Source organism: Aptenodytes patagonicus, chromosome 1, assembly GCF_965638725.1.
Source record: "Aptenodytes patagonicus chromosome 1, bAptPat1.pri.cur, whole genome shotgun sequence".
Lineage (NCBI taxonomy): Eukaryota > Metazoa > Chordata > Aves > Sphenisciformes > Spheniscidae > Aptenodytes > Aptenodytes patagonicus.
The window spans coordinates 153,451,273-153,475,337 of NC_134949.1; the positions used below are offsets into that span (position 1 = coordinate 153,451,273).

A 24,065-nucleotide genomic window follows, 5' to 3' on the forward strand; every position below is an offset into this window, starting at 1 on the left:
CAACACATTTCCAAGGGACGGGGGGGGGGAACCCTGCTCTCTCTACCTGTTTTTTTCAAGAATTGATAGACCCTCCTTCCCCCATCATTTTGGAGAGAAATGAGAAACACTCCATAAAATAAACTTTCCTCCCAAGCAGCTTTTGAAGAGTGAGCTTTTTGTTTTTAAAAAAGTGCATTGCAACAGAACACACAAACATAAGAGGTCAGAAGGCACCAGCAGGATTGTCCGGTCTGATGTCCTGGATAGTGCAGGGAATAGGCTGTCCCCCGGAAGGGTGCAGGGAACTCTGCTTCCCTGATAGAGCTCAGTAACTTGGGGGTATACACCTTGTCAAAGGTCATATTTCATTCACGGGAAAAGCCTTAGCTTGCATGCTTTCTTTAAACAAAAAAACCCAACAACAAAGCAAACCAAACCAAACAACTATATAAAAGAATTAAAAGGGGGGGGGGGGAGTTTACACTGGCAAAAGAATAAAGCAAACTCATGTGAAATGTCTTATTCCTATGGAGTAACCCCTTCCTTCTTGCTTTCAGTTCTCTATTTTTTGTGATTTAATAGAAGGGCCAGGAGATCTAGTCTACCAACATGGAAAGCATTATTATTAAAAGACCTGTTAGAGTAATAAAGCCACATTGGCTCTCCTTCTTCTTTCTCAGCACGCAGGGATAATAAAGACATAGCTGTTTAACACAAAGACACAAGACCTTCCCCGGCCAGCTCCCTAACAGAGATCCTCTGCTATATTTAGGAGCACAAACAGCTCAACATACTACCAGAGTTTTAGGCTTGTATCAGCCACCTTTACTGACAGAAGCACAATCTGTATTTTGAACTTAAATAATATCAAGTGTTCACGTAGAGTACTTTGGCTAATAATGTTCTGAAGAAGCTAATCTTTCTTGTACAATAGCAGGCTAACGTCACTCAGAGTCAAGGGTCAGGAAAGTATTAAAAATTCACTGTGCCTCTCCTTGAAAAGCAATAGAAAAGAAAGTAAAATGTCTTGCTTTAGTTAGAAGAAAATTACATTTGATTCTACATGTCGCAATTGCAATTATTCTTGAATTCAGCACTGGGAACATTCCTGAAGTTATTTCACAAAAATACTTATACCAGGTCTTTTGGTATTCAGAACGAGTAGAAATATCAATGTTGTTATAAGGTCTCAATGCCTTTAAATTCAAGGAAACATAACAGGGCTTTCATTGATCCTTCCTTGCTTTTTGGAACCATGAATACAATAAATTGTCTATATACCTATGCACACACACACACTTACTTTGTGGCAAAGAAAGAATAAGACTCACCTGGAACCACAGCAAGCCCTGAGAAACGGCGCACTTACACCTGCTGCCCCATCAATTAGCCTAATGTAAGCGTGTTCTTGTACAGTGCAGAGAGAGGTTAATGGGAGTTTAAGATGCAGAAAGTGTTTAGCACTACCCAGAATGAGATCCTTATTCAGCTTTATCTGCTATTCTGAAGAAAACTCAGTGGGCCAAGTTAACCAGACAATGAAGGCAATTGCTAACATCAGAGCTGAATGTGGCCCAATTTTCATCCTTTTTGAGCCCACCTATACTGCATGGAGTATTTACTCTCAGCTGCATAATGTGTGGTATACTCAACAGTGTCATTTCAACTGTTTTATTAAGTTTCTTTAAAAGCTAATGACAAATCTTTTCAAATGTCATGCTCATCTGAACACAGAATATAGCCGTATCTCAGGCCTACTTCCAAATATTTTGCCATTAATGTGATGAAAAATACTGTCCGGTTTGGCCAAACACAAGTAATGAGGAAAGTGCATGAAATAAAGAGATTAAGCTGGGCTTTACTGGCTTCCTTGGGAATTCCTATGCTGGAGAGATTAAGTAATCATTGTGATCATCTATGCACCATGTGCAGAATAGTTTTAATACTGAATACTGAAAGAAGAGAAAAAAGAAAGGTCGTAGGGAATGCAAAGAGAATTAATTAAATATTCTAAGAAAAGCCTGAGCCCTTCCAGGCAGAGATACACCAGCCTACCAGCTGAGACTAGCCAGAACACAAGCAGGTTGATTTCCAGGAGCTGCTCATGAAAGGTGCCATCAGGGGCCCTCAGTCCTCAGCACTCCCTTGGCTTTGCCTTGTTTCAACCCACACTGTTCTGCCGAACCGGCTGCAGTCATGCGCTAACCTGGAGTCACCTCGGATGCAGGGATAACAAGAAGACATGTCTCCAGCCCGAGGACCGGTTTGCCCTCCTGGGTCATCCTAGCATGAAGGAGCGGCGAGGACAGAATGAGAGCCGTCTGGAGCTGCGGGAGGGCAGCGGGAGGCGGTGGAGAAGGGGAGCATCTTCCTCTGCATTCCCTCTGCAGGGCTCTGGCTGCAGACTCAGAGGCCAGTTTCTTCCTCAACATCCACACGAATCGCCCAAGAGGTACAGCCACTGTCAGCGCAATCTCAATCCTCTGAAATTTCCCCAGGCAACAGCGCTCACATATTTCAGCAATAACTGCTACCTTGTAAACACATTCCACATTCCTGTTGCGTTAAACCCCACAGGCCAAATGCAAAGCTGAACGGACTCTTGTCTAACTGTTGTACGAGGCTCGCTCTGAAGCGGTACATGTGGCAGGCTTTTAATTGGGAAGGACCTTATTTAGCCTCTTTTGACCCTTCCTAATTTAGTCCCTCTCGGCTTTCAATTGATAATCATTTTCTTGAACCCAGATGGGAGAGAGATGAGCCATGGGCTCCTTTCTCTTTCCTCCATCTGAGTAACACTCAGATCACTTCCAGAAAAAAGAGCACGAGATTTTTAATGCAAGGTCACAGCAACACATGACTACCGCAGGGGTTTCAGGTAGGAGCCCAGTTAAGTTGGACAGTCTTCCTAACCCAAATAATTTCTTACGTGAACAGGCTGACCACGCCACAATAAACGACATTGCTGAGTCCTTTCATCTTTGCTCAGAACCTTCCTCCACAATCTATAAGAAAAACACAATCAGCATTTCACAAATGTAAGAGCCCTCATTTTTTGTCATTTACTCCCTCATGACAGAGAATTAATTAAATATTCTAAGAAAAGCCTGAGCCCTTCCAGGCAGAGATACACCAGCCTACCAGCTGAGACTAGCCAGAACATAAGCAGGTTGATTTCCAGGAGCTGCTCATGAAAGGTGTCATCAGGGGCACCTATATTTTAGCCATCGTCCTCCATACCAAAGAGGCTTTAACCGCTTGGCTTGCTTGATAGCAGCGCATGTTTCACATTCATGGATAACCTGCGCAAAGTTTTCATTCTTAATATCCATTCAGGACATATTTGTTATTTTGCGTTTGAAAGAGAGGAGATATTTTCCTGTAGCTCTTCTCTCCCCGTATACTTGCAGGTCTGTGCTCCAAACCACACTCTGTGCTCCAAAAGAAGGATATGAGCAAATGAAAATAACTGCCACTTGCTCAGATTCTTGGTTTTCCCCTTCGCTCCTTCCCTGCAGCAATAACCTCAGTGAAAATAACTTCTGGCAAGTCACTTTGCACGTTTCACCTCCCGTTGCCACTTCAGACTTGCAGACTTTTGGAAGTCGATACCCTGAATGCAGCTTAATAGTTTTTACTGCTGCCTTGTCAGAAGTCCAGAGCCAAGTCTCTAGCACGCCCTACACCTCCTGCACAGGCCCTCTCATTCCCTTGGACTGGGAAGTAGAAAGCATTTGCATGTGCCAATTTGTCCAGGAGAAGTAACAGTGAGCATGTGTGCTCATATATTCAGAAGATTATATGCAAAAATGTTACGTTCAGAACAAAATGAGGAGGGGGACCAGAGAAAGTACAAGAAAGGACAGCACTGAAGAGTTTAAACCTTCCCTGACAGTGTTTATAACAACAGTAAGGGACATATAGTCACTGGGAGGGCTCCTGCTCCTTATCTATCCAGAGCAGCAGAAGAATACGCTACCAGTCACAGGGTCATACCGATCGTGCATCCTCTCTCATCTGCAAAACAGATGGATCCAGCCCTGACAGTGCTTTCATCTTAAACTGGTGCGGGAGGCCAGGTGATAAACATCACTATACGATGCTACTCCTCCTTAAAGTTTACTTTCCTAAGGAAACAACACTTACGTGACTGCACTGTCTATCCTGCTCCATTTTCCCGTTTCCCCACCGCTTTTGAAGCCATTGGTCCTTTTCAGCTGAGTTCAATGGAGAGACGCATCTCAAAGCTATGAAGCTCCTACCAGTTTTATGAAAACTGGTGATTGTGCAGAGTCCCCACTGCAGGAAAGCCGACAGCAGGAAGAAAGCAGTTGCTTGTTCCTCTTGCTAGCCAGCTGAGCAGCCAGTACACCTGTAGCCCGGGCACAGCCCTGATGAGCCTCTAGGCTGGCTGTTAGAGGATACGGACAGTTCAGGGTACGACGGAGTCAGGAGGAGAAGGGAGGGACTGAGAAGCAAAGTCCTACAGAGAGCACATGGGGGGGATGCATACTGCAGCAGGGGAGCATTACTGGCCTGGTGGAAGCCAGCCACTGTTTAGAGAACGACGCTGACGTTACCATGATGCTGCCGCTTTACTTGGAGATGGAGAGAAGAAAAGAGAGTGGAAGAGGCAGCTGCCAGCTCTTGCGGCTCTCTGAAAGACCTGAGATTCACACCTGTCCCTGACCTCAAGTCACATGGGACTTTCTGGAGAACATCATAGTGTTTCAAGAAACTGTACTACAAAAAGGTACAGTTGTTTCTACTCATACCACTACAAAGCCTACCATGATAAATTTATGCTGAACCAGTCCATACATATACAATGTTGGGATGATAACCAGCCTACAACTTGAAAAGGCTCTCCATCCTTCTCCAAAGAGGGAAAAGAATTGTTGGCACCGGCATTTTACAGATGAGTACAAAAGTATGGAGGAATTAAATGCTTTTCCCGATGTCCTCCAAGAGGCATCTCTCAGAGTAGGGACCAGAGTGAGTCTGTCATACAGAAGTGGTGCTCAGCTCCAGGCCTGTCCCTTGGTCCAGCTCTGCTGGAGCCAATGGCACAGACTGAAGTGCCCTCTCTGGTCCAGGGCCCAGCTCCCCATGGCACCCCGTGGCGTAGTGGAAAGCAGGAGGCAAAGGGAACTGGATCCCGCTCCCTGGATCTCCCTTGGAAGGGGTCCCATGGACCACTGGTGGAGAATACACTGGGAGAAATGTTCCCCTTTCCCTCATCACCACTTGCCCTCAGTCTCTTCTCACTTCCACCACTGGGGCAGAAATTCTCCCTGTCCTCCTCTGACCTGAGGAGCACATTCCTTGTGAAACCTCTCGCTGTTTTAAGATCCCTTTGGCAGAAAGCTCTCACGTGCACATTTGTTCCCGGCTGTATCTCCCTCTAGGCAATGAAGAAAAAAAGACACTTCAAATATTAATAGGTCTAAATCACCTTACTCCAAGGAGACGCCTCTCTGTGGAGGACAGAGGGAAGCCAGGCTTACCTAGCTGTTCGTGGTTAGGTGCTCTGCATTCCCATCCCCACCGTCCTACCCCCTGTGCCAAGTAAGCCCCAAAGGCTACACGGGAACCTGAAAATGATGTTTAAAAGGGGCAGAAAGGACCCATTTGGGGACTTATCCCATTTGTCCCCAGGCTCACTTCTTTGAATACACCACGAATGTTTTACTTCAATACTCAAAGCCCAATGAGATGCAGGTTATTAATTTATGACTATGACAAGATTATTACGGTTAATTTAACATGTGCAGGCACTTAACTAACTACTGTTGGGAAATATTTGTCATTAATTCAAAAATTTCCTGCCTGCAATTTGGCAGATATAGTGTAAGTGAGCTGCAGAAATCCAGCATGACATAAAGAGCTCTCATCTGCCATCACCTTTACACGTGACTGTACAATACTTGAACTCTGCCTGATTTAAATGAGCACAACAAAATCTACTGCGGCATTCATAAATTAAATGGCAGTGGCATTCAGATGCTAGAAAAATCTAACTTAAGAGTATGCTCTTCCAGACGTAGGAAGAGGAGCAGAGAGGCACACAACCTCCCCATGGGGAGCGAAAGGGACACCATTGGGAGAGAGGGTGGCAGAGCAGCATTCCTAATCAAAGCTCAGAAAGCAAAGCTGTGCAAGAAAAAGCTGGTTGTGGTGGGCTTCCCTCCCGCCTCCTGTGGGTCTGCCATGATCCCGACCAAGTCAGGCGGTGCGGAGTAAAACCACTGAAGTGTTTTCATTCCAGGGCAACCTGTCTCTCAGGCATGGCACAGCCCTCCAGGGCCATCCCACCACTCCTGGGGAGGGAACTCCCCGCCTCAAACTGCTGTGTTTCACTTGCTTTTCCAGGGAGGCAAGCGAAAAATCTGTGTGTACAGAGACAGTTACAGCAACAAATCAAAACTCATGTCCAAAAATTACCAGTGTCATGGCACCTTTGAAGGGTCCTAGCACTTCTTGGCTTTTTCTGATCCCTTAGGCAGGTCCAAAGTAACAGAAGAGATGCTCAGCACCCATCCAGCGTCTTACATAGCTTAGTGATGAATCATTTTGCCCACAAAGGCTCTTCAGCTCTGTGTTTTTGCAAGTCCTGTCACTATCAGATGCATCCTACCTATCAGCCCCCTCCCAGCGCAGGGGCTCCATGCATTGCTGGGCCTTTTTCAGTTTTCTCATACAGTACAGTCTCCTGAGGAACAGCATATTTTGGTACACCTAAATCTTTGAGCTTCACATAGGTGTGTCAGGATAAAACTTGGGAACATACTACCAGAGGGGACTTCCTGAGCATTCAGTCCCCTGTTGTTGTTGGCAAACAACACTCCATATAATCCTTTCACGGGCTGATTAAAGTATTATTTTGAAAACTATTCAATTTTCCCCATCCCTTTGACTGAAATGCTATTCCAGAACTTTGTAACTCTGATGGTTAGAAATTCCCAGACTAAATGGCCAGTCTATACCTATTTATTTTTGTGCCAATGTGATCCTTTCCTTGAGGCAGCTTTTCTCTCCTGCCAGGGGTATTTAGAGAAGACGGCCATCTCCCCTTTCATCCTTCATCTGCAAAGTCAAACAAACCATGGCACCTTAATTTCCTCCCAGGGAAAAGCTCTCCATTCTCCTGGCCATCTTACTAACCCTTCTCTGTGCCCATCCCACTGTGAGCTCACCTCTTCTGGCAGCTAGATGCCCAGAATTGGACACTGGATCCTAGGTGGCCTCTATAGCTAGATGACACAAAGGTCACTCTTGGATTTAAGCTTCCCAGCTCCCAGCTAGACTTGCACGGGTTGGCAGACAGGCAGAGAGGACAGCATTCACCTTCCAGCTCTAGCCCACTCTCTACTGTAGAGTCCAAGGGCATGTCTGAGCCATTTGCTAGCAAGAAATGCCATTCTGTGCAAGCCCTATGTTCCAATAACCTCCACAGATTTGGCTCTTTCCTACATCCAGCCATCCAGATCGCTGATGCTGGCTGCCAATACCAGACTACAGGACCCATTCCAGCTTCTTTTCAAACCCTGAAGCACCGTCGTACGCTTCCTTGGCTGGACTCGCAAGGGCCCAGCCATCTGCGTATCTGCAGAGTGTCTCTGGTGTAGGTGTAAAGGGAAAATATTTAGCCTTTTACATGTAGTTGGCAAATGTACTGGCTCAAGCTTGAGGAAAATCTGACCCTCTTTGCTTAGGGACCTCCTTTTCCTTTTAACTTTTTTTTCAGACATTTGAAAAATATTTGTGAGTCATGGCAATGGGCAGGGAATGAGATGTCTAGCAGAGCTGCCAGCTCTGGCAGAAGAGCATTACTAAGAGGATGCTATAAGACTTTGTGAACGGAAGAAAGATCAGGGAGTGCTGGACGACTTAATCTCTCGGGTCCCACGTTATCCTCTGAGGATGCTGCTTTACTAAATCAGCTAGATCAAAGTGACTAAAGAGGTTTCTGCTCTTAACTGTCTCCTAAAAGTTGTTGACCTCGAGACCAGAACAATTAAATGAAATGTGAAGCACCTCCTCAAACAGATATTTCTCTCTCTGTCCTACATCACCTAAACACACAGTAGTGTGAAGTTACACACTTGGGAGAGGCTTTTGTAATAAGTAACACCCTGAACTGCACAAAGATCCTGCCCCAGTATAGATTCTTTCTCTCTTCTTCAGTGGACATATACACTGTGGGTTCTAGGAATGGATGTATGAGCTCTCCCATATGTATGATAGAGATAAAAAGCTTGGGATAGCAAATTAGACATGCATACTTTGAAAAGCGGCCGCTGTATCAGGTATGCAATGTGAGACTCTGGGAATTGTTTTTCTGAATACTAAGTGTGGAAAATATCAATTGAAACTGCACTTACCCAGTCTCTCTAAAGAAATCAGCTCCTGAATGCCTTAGAGTCAGCACTCAAATTAAACAGCTTCATATTAGAGAAAATTAAAATATATGGCTTAAAAAGAATCCGGTCTTTTATGTCCCTATTCAGAATCCACCACTACAGCCTCCTGTGCAAAAAACCTATGAACATGCTTGCAGTGTACCTGTCCTAGAGATGTGCAGCCAGATCTTTGGCTGATGTCACTTGGCGGGCCTCTGCTGAAGTTTATTGGAGCTGTGCCAAATCCTATCGCTGAAGAGCTGGAACGTACTGTTTATAGACTTCTGAAAAAGGCAAGTTAAATAGCTTGTATGCACCTGGAGACATTCATTTCCACATTTTTCGATATATGAAAACTGTATTTTCTGTGAGGAGTGGTCCTTCAGAAAACTATCACGCCAGCCCTGTACCGGCACTAGATATGAATATACTCTGGTTTAAATCCTACCATCTCTGCTATCTGTGAGTAGAGAAGAGAGGCTACAGCACAAGGAAGACAATTATTTTTTTTCCTAAATTTTTTTTTTAGAACAGCACATCGCTTTAACTTTTACATTTGTCAGAGGGTTTCTACTTGTAATCTATCAAAGGAAAACAAAAAGCAGTAACAAATCCCATTGTGCTACCAACCAGAGGCAATGATTGCTGGCCTCTGCAAACAATACATAGTTAGAGGAACTTGCTGCTTTCCATTTTGTAAATGTGCTACAAAGAGCCAGTTGCAGCGAGAGTGTGGCAACCGATAACTCTTGATCACTTAAGGATTTTTCATTAGCCAATTCTACAATAAATGAACTAGAGAAGTTTAAAGGTTGTTTTCAGCATTTTATAAAGAGACACCACAAGGAACTAGGGAAGACAGTTCATCTTTCCACTTAACTTTTTTACTTACCATCCGATGAAACTTTAATAAGTACAAAGGCAGGTCAATACTCCCACAACTGAATGTTGTGCATCTGTGTAACCAAGAAACCTGTAGGAAAACAACCTTTAAAGCACCTCAGACGTAAACTTTCTTCAGCTGCTTACCTGCGTACGTTCCTGTTTGCCAGATTCAACGTAACACAAAAGGCTACTGGTGTTTCAAAAGGGATCTGTCACCTCGCCAGACATTTAAGTGGTAGCAAAACCAGCAGGGGCACTTTCAAGTTTGCACGGAGGATTCTGTAAAGTCTCGATTCGGTTCGACTTGGACAGCGCACCCTACGCCTCATCAGTTACCCAGCACCGGGCTATGCTCTGCCTTCCCGAAGCATGAGTTATTAGCACTGCCTGGATCCCTTCACCAAGTGATCCCTGTATCTAACGCCGAAAGAGTCGGTCAGAGGAGAAAGCACCAGTATGCCCAAGTTGCTAGGAAACAAGCAGGGAGATCCTGACCTGAATTCTTAGCGGAGGCTGATGTTGCTCAGGAAGCTTAGCTGGGTCCTTCCTGGAAAGGCGGGCACATGCCGAAAAGTTACTCCTGGCTTTGCAAAGGCCACCGCGTAGCACCACCCAGGACAAAGGGACAGCAGCTGAGCTATTTTTACACCAAAAAGGCACCTGTTGTGAAAACGGGAAGGACACGTGCAAAAATAGAGGGTGAATTTTCTGTTCTTTATGCCAATGAAACTAGAAAGTTTCATTATGCATTTTCTAAAAGATGAAAAATAAGAGCTGAATTAGACCTGAAGAGCTGAAGTGCCTCTGGGTCCCTTGCATGGGGTAGAAGTGACCCTAGTTATCCTGTATCGTGAAAGGAAATGACTCCTCGGATGCAGCATAATATAAATGTCTCACACAGACCAGATTATCTGAAAAAACGCCTGTTTGCTTTCTACTGGCTCCGAGGAACGTCCGTCCTCTTGGCGACAATGTCAAGAAGCGATGCTGCGCACACAGCACACACAGCGCGCAGCACGGCCCCCGCAGGCCGGAGGGGCTGGTGAGGCTGGGAGGGACGAGGGGTGTCAGTGCAGAAACAAGTCCTTTCATTCCAGCCTGATGTTCCCCCATGGCATCTGGGCACATTCTCACACGTGAGCAGCTCCCTCCTTGCTCGGGCTGTCGCTGCCAGTCCCAGACAGGCATATCTGCGAGGACCCGTGGCCCAGCCAGAACAGTAGCTCCAGTATCATCTTTGTAGGGCACACTCTCTGCACGAGAGGTTTGCAGCGGGTATACCTACCACCCAGCCACCGCATGGGCAGAGGCTCTTTCAAGGAGGGGTCTCGGGCACAGGAAGGCTGGCCTGTCACGTCTGGAGAAGTCCAGCTATGACTTTAAAAGGGAATCACTCCACAACTTACGATAGTTTTTTATCTGTTAAAAGCAAAGCAGTGTTTTAATGGGAGGGGAATGCACACAAGCGTCTTTGCAGAAACTCCAGACCATCTCAGCTGTGCAATGGCACACCTAACGTTTACTGCTGATGTGTGTAGTGTATCCCCAAAAAGGCTCTCCTTCCGTTATTACATACAGCCAGGTTCAGTGGCCCAATAAAGCTGTGTTCAACACAGGCTCAGGGTCAGGCAATGGTCTCTTAGTTATGCTTGAAATCTCTCCCTCCCCCATAAATGTCTGTATTTACCCAGGGAATCAGTCTATCCCTGCAGCAATTATAACTACCGAAAAGCAGATGAGTATTACGGTGCTTCAAGTACCTGTCTGAACAACAGCCAAAGCCCATCACGTTGATAGGAAAATTATAGTTCTTTTGTTCATTTCCCTTCTCTCATCTTTTTGCAGAAATAGGAACAGCTCAGTGTTAAGTCCTATCCCAAAAGCACTCAAATTTCCAAACAAAATAGTTACGGATGTCATGACCCGGGGAGCAGCAAAGCTGAATTAATCCAGGTTTTAAAGAGAGTCACAATAAAAAAATCTTTATAGGTAACCAAGTGACATTCGGAGGAAACAAACTGAAAATTTAAGATGTTAAATATATACTCACCTGCTGCTAAAGAAAAGCTGATCATGTAACAGAATACTGAGTGCAAGTCAGAAATCATAGCTCTGTGCAGTGCAACTGTATTTTAAGTAGTGCAGGTATTCTGAAACAATTTTCTTTACGAAAAGCTATCCTAAAGATACCATCACCAGAAGGCAGAATGATGCAGAGAACCTACTCATAGAAATATTTGTATTTTAGACAGCGCTAGATTCATTTTTTACTATAGATTCTTCTTTTGTAAACCAAATGGAGCGGATGTCACTTCAGTGCATTTTTTTCCTGCAAATTCTTCCAAATGGCCTTAATGTTCAGTAGCACAGCAAGCTGACACTAAATAGCAGGAAACAGAGGAAACAGAGGAAGCTTGGCAAAAGGAAAGGTATGGCGAATACAAGCTTTCAATAATGAGGCCCTTAATAGAGGCAAAGAGAAATTTAAAGACACGAGTATGGAAGATTTGAGAAGAAATGGAGAATTGCTGAGCCTGAAAGAGAGAGGGAACGGGAAAGCCTTTCAGGGACAAGAATTTCAGATGTGAAAGAGAGGAGGAAGATGAGAAAAATACTTCTGGATTTTTCTGTAGACAGACTGAAGGACATTTACCAGGACTGTCATGTGGGTAGAGAGCCACAGGAGATACGTGGTGATGAAGACAGTGCTTCCAGTAGGTGCCAGAATCCAGTGGTCTCCTGGCCACAGATGAGCAAATAGCTCAGTCAGTGATTTGTCATTGACACTCTTGGCAACGTTGCCAATTATCGTACAGCCACTGGGTTTTTTTAGGTGTTTTCAAGCATAACCGAAATGCTGTGAAGACTCACGGGAAGTTTTAAACTTCTACTTGGCAGAAGAGGGGGGGGTGAGTGGTACATGGAGCAGAGCGATAACAGGCAATAAAACAGTGAGAACCACAAAACAATAAAGCAGTTTTATATAAGAGTGAGGAAAAGGATGTAGATGGGAACAATGCTGCTGGAAATGCTGATTCAAGGGAGAGCCCAAACTGGGCACCCTTCCTCCCTCTTAACATTTCCTCTGGTCACGTCTTGAACAGCAAGAATGGGCGAGTAGTAAAATGGATCTGGGTGGGGTACAGAAAAGCCATTCCATAGTGTTAAACATAATCTGTCACATCTTCCTATTGTCTAAACTGGCATAACTCCACCAGCTTCATTTTATGCCAGCTTAAGATCTGGCCAAATGCACTGAGTATGAGGAAGGCGGCAGTTCCTCTTACATGCTTCAGTTTGCCTGTGGGCAGGTTTCAGCAAGGCATGTGTCTATTCCAGGGGAAGATACTTAATGAAGGATTTAATCTTCCTGATGAAGACAGAAGGATGCTAAAGTACCAAACTCGTCAAACACACCTTGCAACAAAATACACTGTTAAAAATTTGCTTTACTCAGCTATGTATTTGTAAAGCCATGTAAAACAGACTGTTTGAAATTGCCTGACTTCAACCACTGAAAGTCAAACGCTGCTGTCCAAATCTCTCTGCAAAGGTATAGTTGTACAGTAATTGAGATAGTACGTAATCCAGTCACATCCCCGCATACATCAGTAATACAGTACCGAGAAGTCTCCCGGTTGTTCAGACGCAGAAGGAGCTGCGTGAAGCATTGATTCACGCTGATGAATTGTAACCAAGCAACGCTGCCAGCATCCCTCCAGCCCATTGTTCGTCTGAGCTGGGGAGAATAGCAGCAGAACAGCACTGAAAACCTGCCAAACTCCGACTTCCCCAATTAAAGGATACCATCCTTCTAACGCTAGATATAGCAAATCCTTTAACCAAAATTTAACAGAAATAAACTGTTACTGCCCTCTCAGTAAAAAGATGATGACATGCCTGGAGGCAGCAAATGAATTTCTGCATGTCCACGACTCTCTTGTAAATAATCTTTACAAAAGAAACAGTTCAAATTTACTTTACACAAGAAGTGCAGGGCAATGAATTATTCATCTGAGCAGAGGGACAGAAATACTGCCTTTTTGTTAGTCTGGCTATTAGATGCTGAGGGAAACTAAAGACAACTTTCTCAGATACAATAACTAATCAGTAACAACACAGATGAGATGGAAAGGAAGTAGATACTCGAAAAATTTGTTCAGTGAGAGTAGACAACCATTTTCCACATAAGTGTCTGAAACTGACAGTTAATGCACAAAATATAGCTACTACAACGTGAACCTTACTATGAACAGAGGCATTAAAAAATGACGTTACAATACTGAATTTTTTCCTTTTATTGCAGTTAAGTCTGAGTGGTGGGATTATTTGTCTGTTTAATGCCACAGGCCTGGACATCAAGACCAAAATTCATTGTAAAATGATCCACCGTTGCTCTTTATAGGAATAAGAAGATGACACAGTCTGCCAACAAAACCATCGGTTACTAGAGAACCTGAATTTTCAAGATGTGCCACAGTCCCCCCATTTTACCAGGAAAAAAAAAAGCACATGTGTAAGTTAAGAATAAGATACAGAATCGACTTGTTCTTATAATGTAAAAGACAGGCTAGCAGCTGTGTGCATTTCTCAGAGTATAAAAAAACAAAGCACTGTCCTGTAAAACAGAAATAGTAATAACATCTGCTAGACTTCTGGGCTCTGAAATCACATTCCCTGAGAGCAAGTTTCCAAAAGAAAGGCTGGGCACTTACGTAAGATACCAGTTCCCTTTTCAATGAATTGCGCTTCTCTTTTGAAACTTTACTTAAAAGCCTGAGTGCAAAACCACATACATCTCTCTTTTCCAGGAATAAAAGTAGTAGGGCAAAGTAACAAACTGCCATGGCACTGGATAAAAACTGATTTACCAATGCCTTTCAGAATTTAGGATATATTAGATCACCCTCTTTGCTTACTCTCTCCTCTTCTTTTTAGTCCTTTTCTACAAACCAGGTTCCTAGATGTGGCCTTCTCAATCCTATCGTGGGGGATCAAGAAGTCCTGTATTCACTATTCTACGTGGAATATCATCGGGATCTCACACGGGCAGAAATGATGATGCTGCTTAGACTCTCTCTGCTTGGCAGTTTAGGGTCTTTCTTGTAAGCCCTCAATGCTGCCAAAGGTTTTGACGTTCCACAGAACTTCTTACAGGGTCAAAGTCTGCTCTCCCATGGCATGAGTTCCCAGCAACTTCCTCTTGGTCGTGAGCAGATATTTAAAGCAGAACTTGGTCCCATCTTCTTTCCCCTCATACATTTGCCAGATGGCTTTATTTAATGTCTATTCCCTGGATTGGCTCTTAGATTGATTTTTTTCCTCTGAATTTGCCATCTGCTGGTCCAAACAGCTAAACGATACACTTGCTTTTCAATCTCATGGCATTGATTCATTCTTGCTGTCAACTTGGCATGCAAAATAGTATGGCAGGCAGACCGGCAGGTCTGGGTAAGGCCTCGCTCCACCAACAGGAATTTTCTCCTTCTTGTGCCTTTGAGAGCCATTACCGGAGGAGCAAAGTTGTAAGAGGGAACAAAGCACAAAGCCAGAGTGAAAGACAAGTACCAAGAGGAACTGAACCATGTTGTCTCGATGATGGAAAGTGGTCTGTGTCATGGCTATCGCCTGGAAGCAGGATTTGCAGCCCCAGCAGCTGGCATTGTGTGGCCTCGTACAAAGAGGAGGTATCATGTTGTGCAGCAGCTAATGGCAGAGAGTTGCATGAGCACTTCCAAAAGAAACAAATGCTGTGTGGAAAAAACTTGACTTAGATCCTCTGAATCGTTTTCCAGAGTCTTTGGCAACTGTCTTGCTCTTTTCAGTGACAATGTACAGGGACTCTTGTGAAATAACTGATGTGCATATGGCTACCATGCCCGTGCCCTGCAGGGTACCCAGCCTGGGCAGCACTCCAGGGGAGAGGGAAAGGCCAGGACAGGGGCCTGCAAAACTGCAACAGCAGCGGGCTGGGAAGGGTGTGAGGAAGAGGACAGAGGCAGCACAGAGGGAGGAGGAAGGGAAAGCTGTCAAAAAGTCTTGCTATGACCCCACCTAAATGCCTAACAGCAAGATATTACTGAGTTGCCTGAATGTGCATGTTTTACCCATCTTGTTACTTTAAACTCTGATTTTTTTAGAGACGATTCCGTCTCTTGAGTGTTTGCACAGTTCCAAGCACAATAGCTCCTTGTGCTGGCTGAGTCCTTTGAACGCTACAAGAATACAATTAAATAATACGAGCCGCAAAAAGCTTGGTGCTATTCATACTTGAGAAGATCTCGCACGGCTCTGGACAAATCATAGCCACAGCAACACTCTCAACAAACACATTTTCTAATCCTCTCATTATTACTGTTGCTCTCTCTTAAAGGTATTTTAAAGACAGAAAAAAACATTCTTTTTGTGAAAAAATATTCATTTCGTATCTGAATGCCACAAAAGACCAACAGTTTACCCAAATAGTCTAAGTGAACAAAAGCTTGAGAACTCCTAGTTCAATGCTTCTCCGTATGCTTAAATTTGCATATACACTTGCCTTTTTCTGTTTCTCGTGTGGTTTTGGTGGCTCAGCTGACATCCAAATAGCCTACCTGCTCTCAGGTTTGCATCACATGGTGAAGTAAGCGGGAGCAGTGCGAGGTCTGCAGCGTCTAGATCTCTTAACATTTAGATAAATGCTGACACTACAGAGCTGGTCCTAGTTTTCCAGAGCTTCCAACCTCAGTTATGAAACTAATAAACCTATCCCAGCTGTTCACTGTCCTTGGTCTCAGCAGCTCTGATCCAACGCCCATTGAGGCCAAAAGAAAGATTCCCTAACTACCCCGTGAGTGCCAAATCAAGAGCAATTAGACTCGAGTGCAACTGAAGAACAAGATGTGTAAATTCTTTTGCAATGCAAATTCCTTCGCTCCTGAACTCTATTGCACTGACCCGCCTGCTCCAGGTCTTCGAGTAATCTGATACTTCATACACCACCCAGCGTTCAAGGGAGTGGTGCTGAGAAACAGATTTCTTGAAATTCCCAAGCTGCTTTATGTACTTCATGTTAGCGGTTCATAAAGGAACGACAATCGGATTTCTGGTTGTCACCATCATGAATGGAAGGATAAAAATTCAGTGACAAGTTATGAAATGTTACATCTGCTCGAGAAGGTAGAACAACCAGCCAAAAACAATATGTCACAGAAATGTGTAAAATGGCACCAGATCTAGCCAGATACAGCACAAGCCAGGTCTATACTTGAAAGCTGCACTGGTACAGATGTCAGTAGGTGTACCGACTAAAGGACAGAAGACTGTACCACCAGTCTGCATATCCATGGTAACCAAGAGAGGATCTCCTGGGGAAAGGAGTGGTAAGATGGGGAACAAAGGAGCTTTCTTCTTTTCCCCTTTGCAATAGCGCTAAACAGCTTTCACATGATATAGCAAGGCTATTTAGGTCGGGGCCGTGTTCACCCCCGGATAACAACAGCAATAAGGAAAAAGAACAATATGGGTTCATCAACATCTTCAGTCCTCAGAGGGCTTGTCTAGCTTGCACTGTGGTCCACATCTCTGCATGTTCACAGCTATTGTTCCACCTAGGCTGAAGCTGATGCAAACACACCCAGTCACATTACAGCCAACCCATTATAATATACACAATACAATATAGTACCCAGGACATACACTGGTCGGTTGGGGCATGCAAGCTAAAGAAAGAAACAATGGCCTGCGCAGCTATCAGTATACAGCACTTAGGTATGAAGTATCAGTATAGCCCATTTCTCTTTGTGTATGTGAGTATGTTCTGAATACTTTTATGATGATGCAATTGCATCCACTCTAGGCAAGGTTTGACAATCTTCAGTGTCTTACAACTAATCATAAAAGTTCTATTACTGTCAAAGGACAATGTCCAGTGAAAGAATGAGCTATTGCATACGCAATGAAATGACTGGGATCTCCACACAATGCACAGTGATACCAGTCTCCTCCCATGCATGCCTACTGCATCACTCTAATGATCCGAAGGGCAACCCCTTGAGCTCCCGCTCCTCTCTGTACCCCAAACGACCCTCACAGAACCACCATCGCTCTCCATTTCCTTCCAGTTGTCATCGGGGCAAGAGGCGGCACTGCGGCCGACACTGAGCTGAGCCCACACGGACTGGCTGCTGGGTACCTGCGTGCCGAGCTGCCAGGAAGGAAGCCAAGCAGAATAAAAGAAATAGGCACTGTCTGCCCTGTTGCTGTATGCAACCTCTGAAGTAGCAGGATGAAAAATTATTACAAATACAGCTACTTAGTTACTTTCAATAATCTCCTTTTCTTAATTCTTCTGCCCCTGCCACAAATCTCAGTTTATTCCATTTGTGTGTCTGACAGCCCTCTGCATGTGGTCAATTTCTCTGGCTCATTCCTGGTGCAGGTTCCCCCTGGGCTTCACTAGAGGCAAGAAACAGTGACATCAAAAAGAAAAGGGTAGAGAAAGAAAACAGGCAATAAAGCCGTAACATACTCAAAAAGCCATCTGAACATCAAAACAGGAGCAGAAAAGCTCCTTCTTTTTAAATGTATCTTTTGTTTCCATGCTATACTATCTACAGGGTATTTTTTTTATAGTCTGTTCTAAAATAAGTTGGGTCTTGTTACTAAATATTGTATGACTTGATAATCATACAGCAGAGCAAACTACTTTCTTACTCTGGAATAAATTCTTAAATTCTACAGTGCCTTTGAGAAAATGGGGCTAAGTACCTTTTATTTCTCCAATAACACATAGCCCAGGAAAAAGTCATTTTCTCTCTCTTTTAGTTGGTTCTGAAAGTCTTGGAACTGACAGTTGTATGTAAACAATTTACACCTTCACATTTACAGCTACATGAAATCAGCATTGATTTATGCAGCACACAACGTCTTTATTTCTTGATTAACTTCCCTTCAGGCTTTCACTGTAAGCCAGTGATATTTTATTAGAGATGAGATAACAGCAATACTTGTATTAATTTCCTTCATTATATTCAGTTGCTTGTAACTTTGGCAGGTGGTATAACTTTTAGGCCCTTTGAGTGGGAGGGCAAAAGGATGAATAGCTTGTGACTGAAGTCCACCCCACATGCAAGAGGCAGGTTACGGCTGCACAATGAACCTTGGTTCTGACACACTCAAGTTTGTGCTTTGACTCAGCGAAGTAAATAACGCTCTTTTCAAGCAGTCTGCACAAAAGTTGTCAGGGCGTTCTGGTTTAACACATAGCACGTTATCAGACATTACACATCCAACACGATTAATTAAAACATTTAAAAACTGAAGTGGTTTCCTCTGGTATTTGACAATCTGCTGTTCCTAAACAAAGTGGCTGAGAGTTTAATAAGAAACATCAGAAAGACTAGTTAAAATTTGAAGTTCATTTTTATTAAGAATCTTCTCATGTAAGTAGACCACTTGCATGTTCCTGTCACAGCAGCTCTCTCAGCTACACTAGCAAATGGCTTTTGATTCCTTACCTTAACCTATTAAAGCAGATATTGTCTCCAGATCACTACAGGCTGTACAGACCTGTTGTGGAATATAATACTGCAATGACACCACAGCAAACTCTCGGGCTGAGCTAATACGAGCTCTCATCTTTAGTCCAAATTTGATAGCAAAGTAAACAGAGTTAGGATGTTGCCGAGTGCTATCGTAAATTCCAGCCCAAGTCCATCCTGAAGAGTGGATGGAGAAAATAAAATGGTGTAATCATTTATAAATATTACAACAAAAACTGTACGTTGGTGAGTTTTATTTCGCCTTATGCTTCAGAGAGAGAGGCTATTAAAATAACAACTAGTCAGATAAGAAAAGCTAATAGGAAATGAGGCTTTATATTGTGGAGATACCGCTGGCAAAATTTAGTGCTGTAGGAGCAGAGATGTGGTTGGAAACAGAATTTGCAAGTTCATTTTGTGGAGATGGAGGCAGGAAGCCCCTGCTGAAGGCTCCCACCACCACCATCCACAGATCCACAGTCCCCATAAGTCCAACAGGAAGGTTCATACTGAGATGTACCTATTTGCACACATGGTCCTCTGTTATATCCCAAATTATCGTTGTGATTGAGCTAATCTTGTGGCTTTCATTCAGAATAAGACTGCAAAGCAGCTGAGCTGGTTATTAAACCAGATAGTTGAAGCAACGTGAATAAAAATTACAGAATTAGACTTAAAGGTTACAGTCTAATTGCCAGTAAACCCATTTATTTATTTTGCTTTGACCAAGAAACTTGCTACATCAGGCTCATTGCAAGAGTTGCAGAGAAAATTTCTGCAAAGTTTCAAGAAAACTGACCAAAAATCTTTTGTGTACACATGACAAACAATTTACAGTGCTCTCTGCTCAGAGTCATTTGGCAACAGATTCACAGGACCAGCTTTTACTAAAAAATCCTCTCACCATGAGAAAGGTTATGGAAACAACCTCATTACTCTAGAGCAGATAGCATTTCCTTAAAGCACTCCACCAGAGTCCAAATATAAACCCTCATATGCTTGTGCTAACAGTGCTGAGTTACACAAGGCATGGTAACCAGCTGGAAGAGCATAATTTTGTCAAAACAGCAGGTCACCTAGCATTATCCTTCTATATACTGCAGACTCACTGCGAATGTCAGAGAGGAGCCAGGCCGTTTACTTGGTTCAGATATCTCTGAAATGGACCAACCTTCAGTCTCATAAAAACTTTGAACGTTGCCTGTTCAAGGGTTGAAGCCCACTTGGGGATCCTGGAATATCAGATATGCAGTATTAAATTATTACACACCCATGATTTCAACTTGCTTCTAGGAAAAAAGGTCTCTCTTTTTCTCCTATCATCTTCCACTGTTAAATTTCAGGCTAAAAAACAACGGGAAAATTAGTAACCCAAGTTATTGTTGTGATTGAGTTAAGCATTACTGAAGCAATGGCTATAATTCAGAGCAAGTATAAAATGCAACAGAGCTTCTTTATCCAAGAAGATAGCAAGAGCAACAGAACCATCATCTATAGATGCACAGCAAGTCCAAAGAAGCAACTGATGTTGTGGGCCAAAGGAGACGTCCCTTAAGATTGCTATCACAGGTGCAGATATTTGTATGGCAGAGATGTTTCCGTGGGAAAGGAAGGAAGGGAGGGAGGAAGGGAGGAAGGGAGGAAGGGAAAAAAATACAGGAAAGGCAGCAGAAAGTCTGAAAGAGTGCGAGAATAGTTGTTGAAAAACTTCCCTGAAAAGGCCTAATAACAGAGCACCACCTCACTGGTGGCGGAACAAAGTAAGGAGTGATGCTCAGAGAAGCCTCCCTCCTCTTAGTTGAATTCTACTTCATCCATGGAATCAAGGTTTGGGTTGGTTTTTTTAATTATTTTTAATTATCAGGATTGGATCTGGCTTCATCATCAGATTAACATTAGCTAAAACTTACTAAAAATTGCCTGGTTTTGACCTAAGTTTTGACAGCCTGAACTCAAGTGAATCCAGGGTCACAACCCCAGTTCTGACCTTGCAGCAGTTCCTCGTTCTGTCTTGCCCAAGTGTGGTTTTATTCGTACACGCTACTCTGTGTTCTCAAATGCCTGTGCAAAAGTGGAAGCAGCAGCAGCAGCTCCACATTTTGATTTCTTTCACAGCTGTGGCAAGAATTAATAACAGCAAACCTATCAAAAGAAGCTAGTGAGCCTGTTCTACAGCCATGAGGCCACAGACAGGAGGACAGCTATGCACCACTGTCCTGGTTTCAGCAGGCATAGAGTTAATTTCCTTCCTAGTAGCTGGTACAGTGCTGTGTTTTGGATTTAGGATGAGAACAAAGTTGATAACGCACCGATGTTTCAGTTGTTGCTAGGTAATGCTTACACTAGCCAAGGACTTTTCAGCTTCCCATGCTCTACCGACTGAGAAGGCTGGAGGTGCACAAGAAGCTGGGAGGGGGCACAGCCAGGACAGCCGACCCAAACTGGCCAAAGGGACATTCCATACCATGTGACGTCATGCTCAGTACATAAACTGGGGAAAGCTGGCCGGGGGGGCCGCTGCTCGGGGACTGGCTGGGCATCGGTCGGCGGGTGGTGAGCAATTGCACTGTGTATCACTTGCTTTGTATATTATTATTATTACATTAGTATTATTATTATTATTGTTATCATTTTAGTTCAATTATTAAACTGTTTTTATCTCAACCCACCAGTTTTTCTCACTTCTACTCTTCCAATTCTCTCCCCCATCCCACCGGGGAGCAGGGAGGAGTGAGCGAGTGGCTGTGTGGTATTCAGTTGCCGACTGAGGTTAAACCACAACAACCACACCGACCAGGGGGACCCAGCATTTGCAGAAGCTGTGCTAGAAGGCCCCCTCTCCTATGCTGAAGTCCATCAGTCTTTCACAGGAGCCAGTAACGCTCCTCACTGTATTCTGCAGCCCAGCTTACCAGACACGTTACCTTCACACGATCATGGCACCCAACACGGCGCTCCTTTGGACATGTGTACAGGGGAAGCAGGTACCTGTGAAATTCTGTCCAGCAGATAGAAGAGCAGATTTCCTGAAGTCCCTTAGGCTTCTCAGCTGATTGTAGTATGTGCCACAGTTTCTCAAAACTAATCAGTTGTTTCAGAGAATCATGAAACTAGGAGGAGAGTGTGTCAATTCATTCACAATATATGCTCCTCTACAAATATGTAACACAGATTGGAACTGACATTTAAGATGACCCACACCCTATATAAGCCTCACAAAAACTGCCTAGTTATTCACTTTTCCAGCTTGGCAAACTAAGCCTCCATACTCAGTGTCAAGCTAAAACATTTGTTAAAATAATTCTTGGCTTCCTTCCACTCCAAACAAATTCATCAGGCAGATATTTCAACTCATTTTTCACTCAAGCAAGCAGAAGTAGGGAGGTACAAAAGTAGAGGTATAAAAGCCTTCGTTAGCTAGAATATGATATTTTTCGTACACCTTTTTCTTCCACATAAGGATAATGGAAGGTTTTGGCTATTTTTGAGGTCACTGTCTCCAATTAAGAGTAACGCATGAGCTTTAAACAAATCAGACAACCGTAGAACAATTTTAATCCCTGAATGAATAAATCCCTTGGGGGACCTGGCTGCAGAGAAATCAATGGGCAATTCTATTAAGCCTTAACAGAAAATAAGGCACAGTCTGGCTTCTACAATGAACCTCAAAGCCACAAATCCTGTCATAAGAATTTATCAGATTCGTGTGATCAGCCATCAGTGTACAGAGCCCGATTATACCCAGAACGTCTTCTGCTTACAGCAGCTGTTGGAACAGCATTGTGCTAGATCATCTTTGGGTTAGGGGCTATAATCTTATGGGGAAAAATAAGACAGTAATAACCGTTAACTGCGTGAATACTCATTTGTTCCAGGGAACTCCTACCCTTATCAGCACCCTGCTGCCCACTGAACTTACCTCTAGCTCAGAAGTGTTAAGAGAAGCGTCAGCTGTGACTGTGAGAAACTCAGCATTTGCTCCCACAGCCTTTCACAGAAACATATAAATGACCTCTCCTGCCCTACAGACTGGAAGTGCTCTCTCTAACTGTGGGATCAAACACAAATCATTCATACCGTGCTACAAAAACACACCACAGGCTGGCACAGAAAATAGAACTGGGCTTTAAAAAAAAATAATCATCAAAACAGAAGAGGCAATTTCGCCTCCCCCCTAATATAACTAAACCCTCACCTACTGACATCTCTCAGGGTAAGGACAAAATCACTTTGCTTGGTGTGGTTGATGCAGCCTAGCCCATATGTAGGAGTCTCTGTGGCATGCCTTGGGCTGCATCTGTCTTGTAAATGAAATGCTCTCAGGACCGCTCCATGGCACTGGAGCCAATGGCTTGAAACCAGACTGCTAAACTCTCACGGTCCTCGACTACATCCACACTGCTTGTTGAAAACCACCACTAGCCTATCCAACCAGGGCCATGTCCAGGGCTGTTCTAACAACCTGAAAGGATAGGTGATGAGTGACAGCCTGACTCAGGAAGGTTCCCTGCGCTGTTCAGCAGTACAGATGCATCTTCCCCGTCCAGCTACCCAAAACAGTTCAGATCTGGGGCATGTCCAAGGTGCATGACAGCTGCCTTGGCTCACAGAACCAAATTTCCTTTCCTTGAAACCAAGGCACATGAACAAGGAAAGAAGGTGAAAATAACACACATACAGCTACTACCCAGACAGAGCTATGATACAGACATGGCACACCCCGCGCTCAGAAGCTCGGAAGTACTCACTCCGAGCATCCACTGTTTAGATATATAGTCCAGAGAGTCAAGTTTTCAGAGCCATTAAATGCTTAAAGATAGAGATGGGAGCCATCACCTCTTGCAATGAATAGGAATCATTAGCTGATAAGATGTACAGTGGGATTTTCAGGTTAGGTGCCTCAATCCTATTGCAGTTGACTAGAATTATATCCCTGAAGATGTTAAAAGCCTCTGTGTAAGAGAGATGCCTCTGTTATCCCTCGGCACCCAAGTACAATGTCTCTAATCCATTTTGCTGGCTCATGAAAGAAAGAAATACAGAAGTAATACTACAAGCAAGTGTTTTCCTCCTCCTCCTGGGTAAATAAAAAATATCACCTGCATATTTCAGCTTTGAGATCTTGCTTCAAGTCTATCTCTGGGCAAACAAATGGAAATCCCATGAAAGCTGCTGAGGTAAATTTCAATATTGCCTGGTAGCGTGAGACACAAGACAGGCAGAAATAGTCAAGTAGTTTAATTCACACTGGTTTGGCATTCTGCCAAAGGGTTTT

General features: G+C 43.8%; 1 protein-coding gene across 6 annotated transcripts in view; it reads right to left on the reverse strand.

Moving 5' to 3' along the window:
* CRACDL (CRACD like) overlaps positions 1–24,065 on the reverse strand; it is a 66,727-nt gene that overhangs the window by 34,529 nt on the left and 8,133 nt on the right. For 3 of the 6 annotated variants that reach the window (XM_076359376.1, XM_076359368.1, XM_076359333.1), the window contains exon 1: positions 9,414–9,675. The exons of 2 other annotated variants lie outside the window; for them this stretch is intronic. The gene's annotated coding sequence lies outside the window, so the exon portion shown is untranslated. Of the gene's footprint in view, positions 1–9,276; positions 9,367–9,413; positions 9,676–24,065 lie in introns of those variants that run through there. One more of the 6 variants, XM_076359348.1, reaches the window with a different exon arrangement.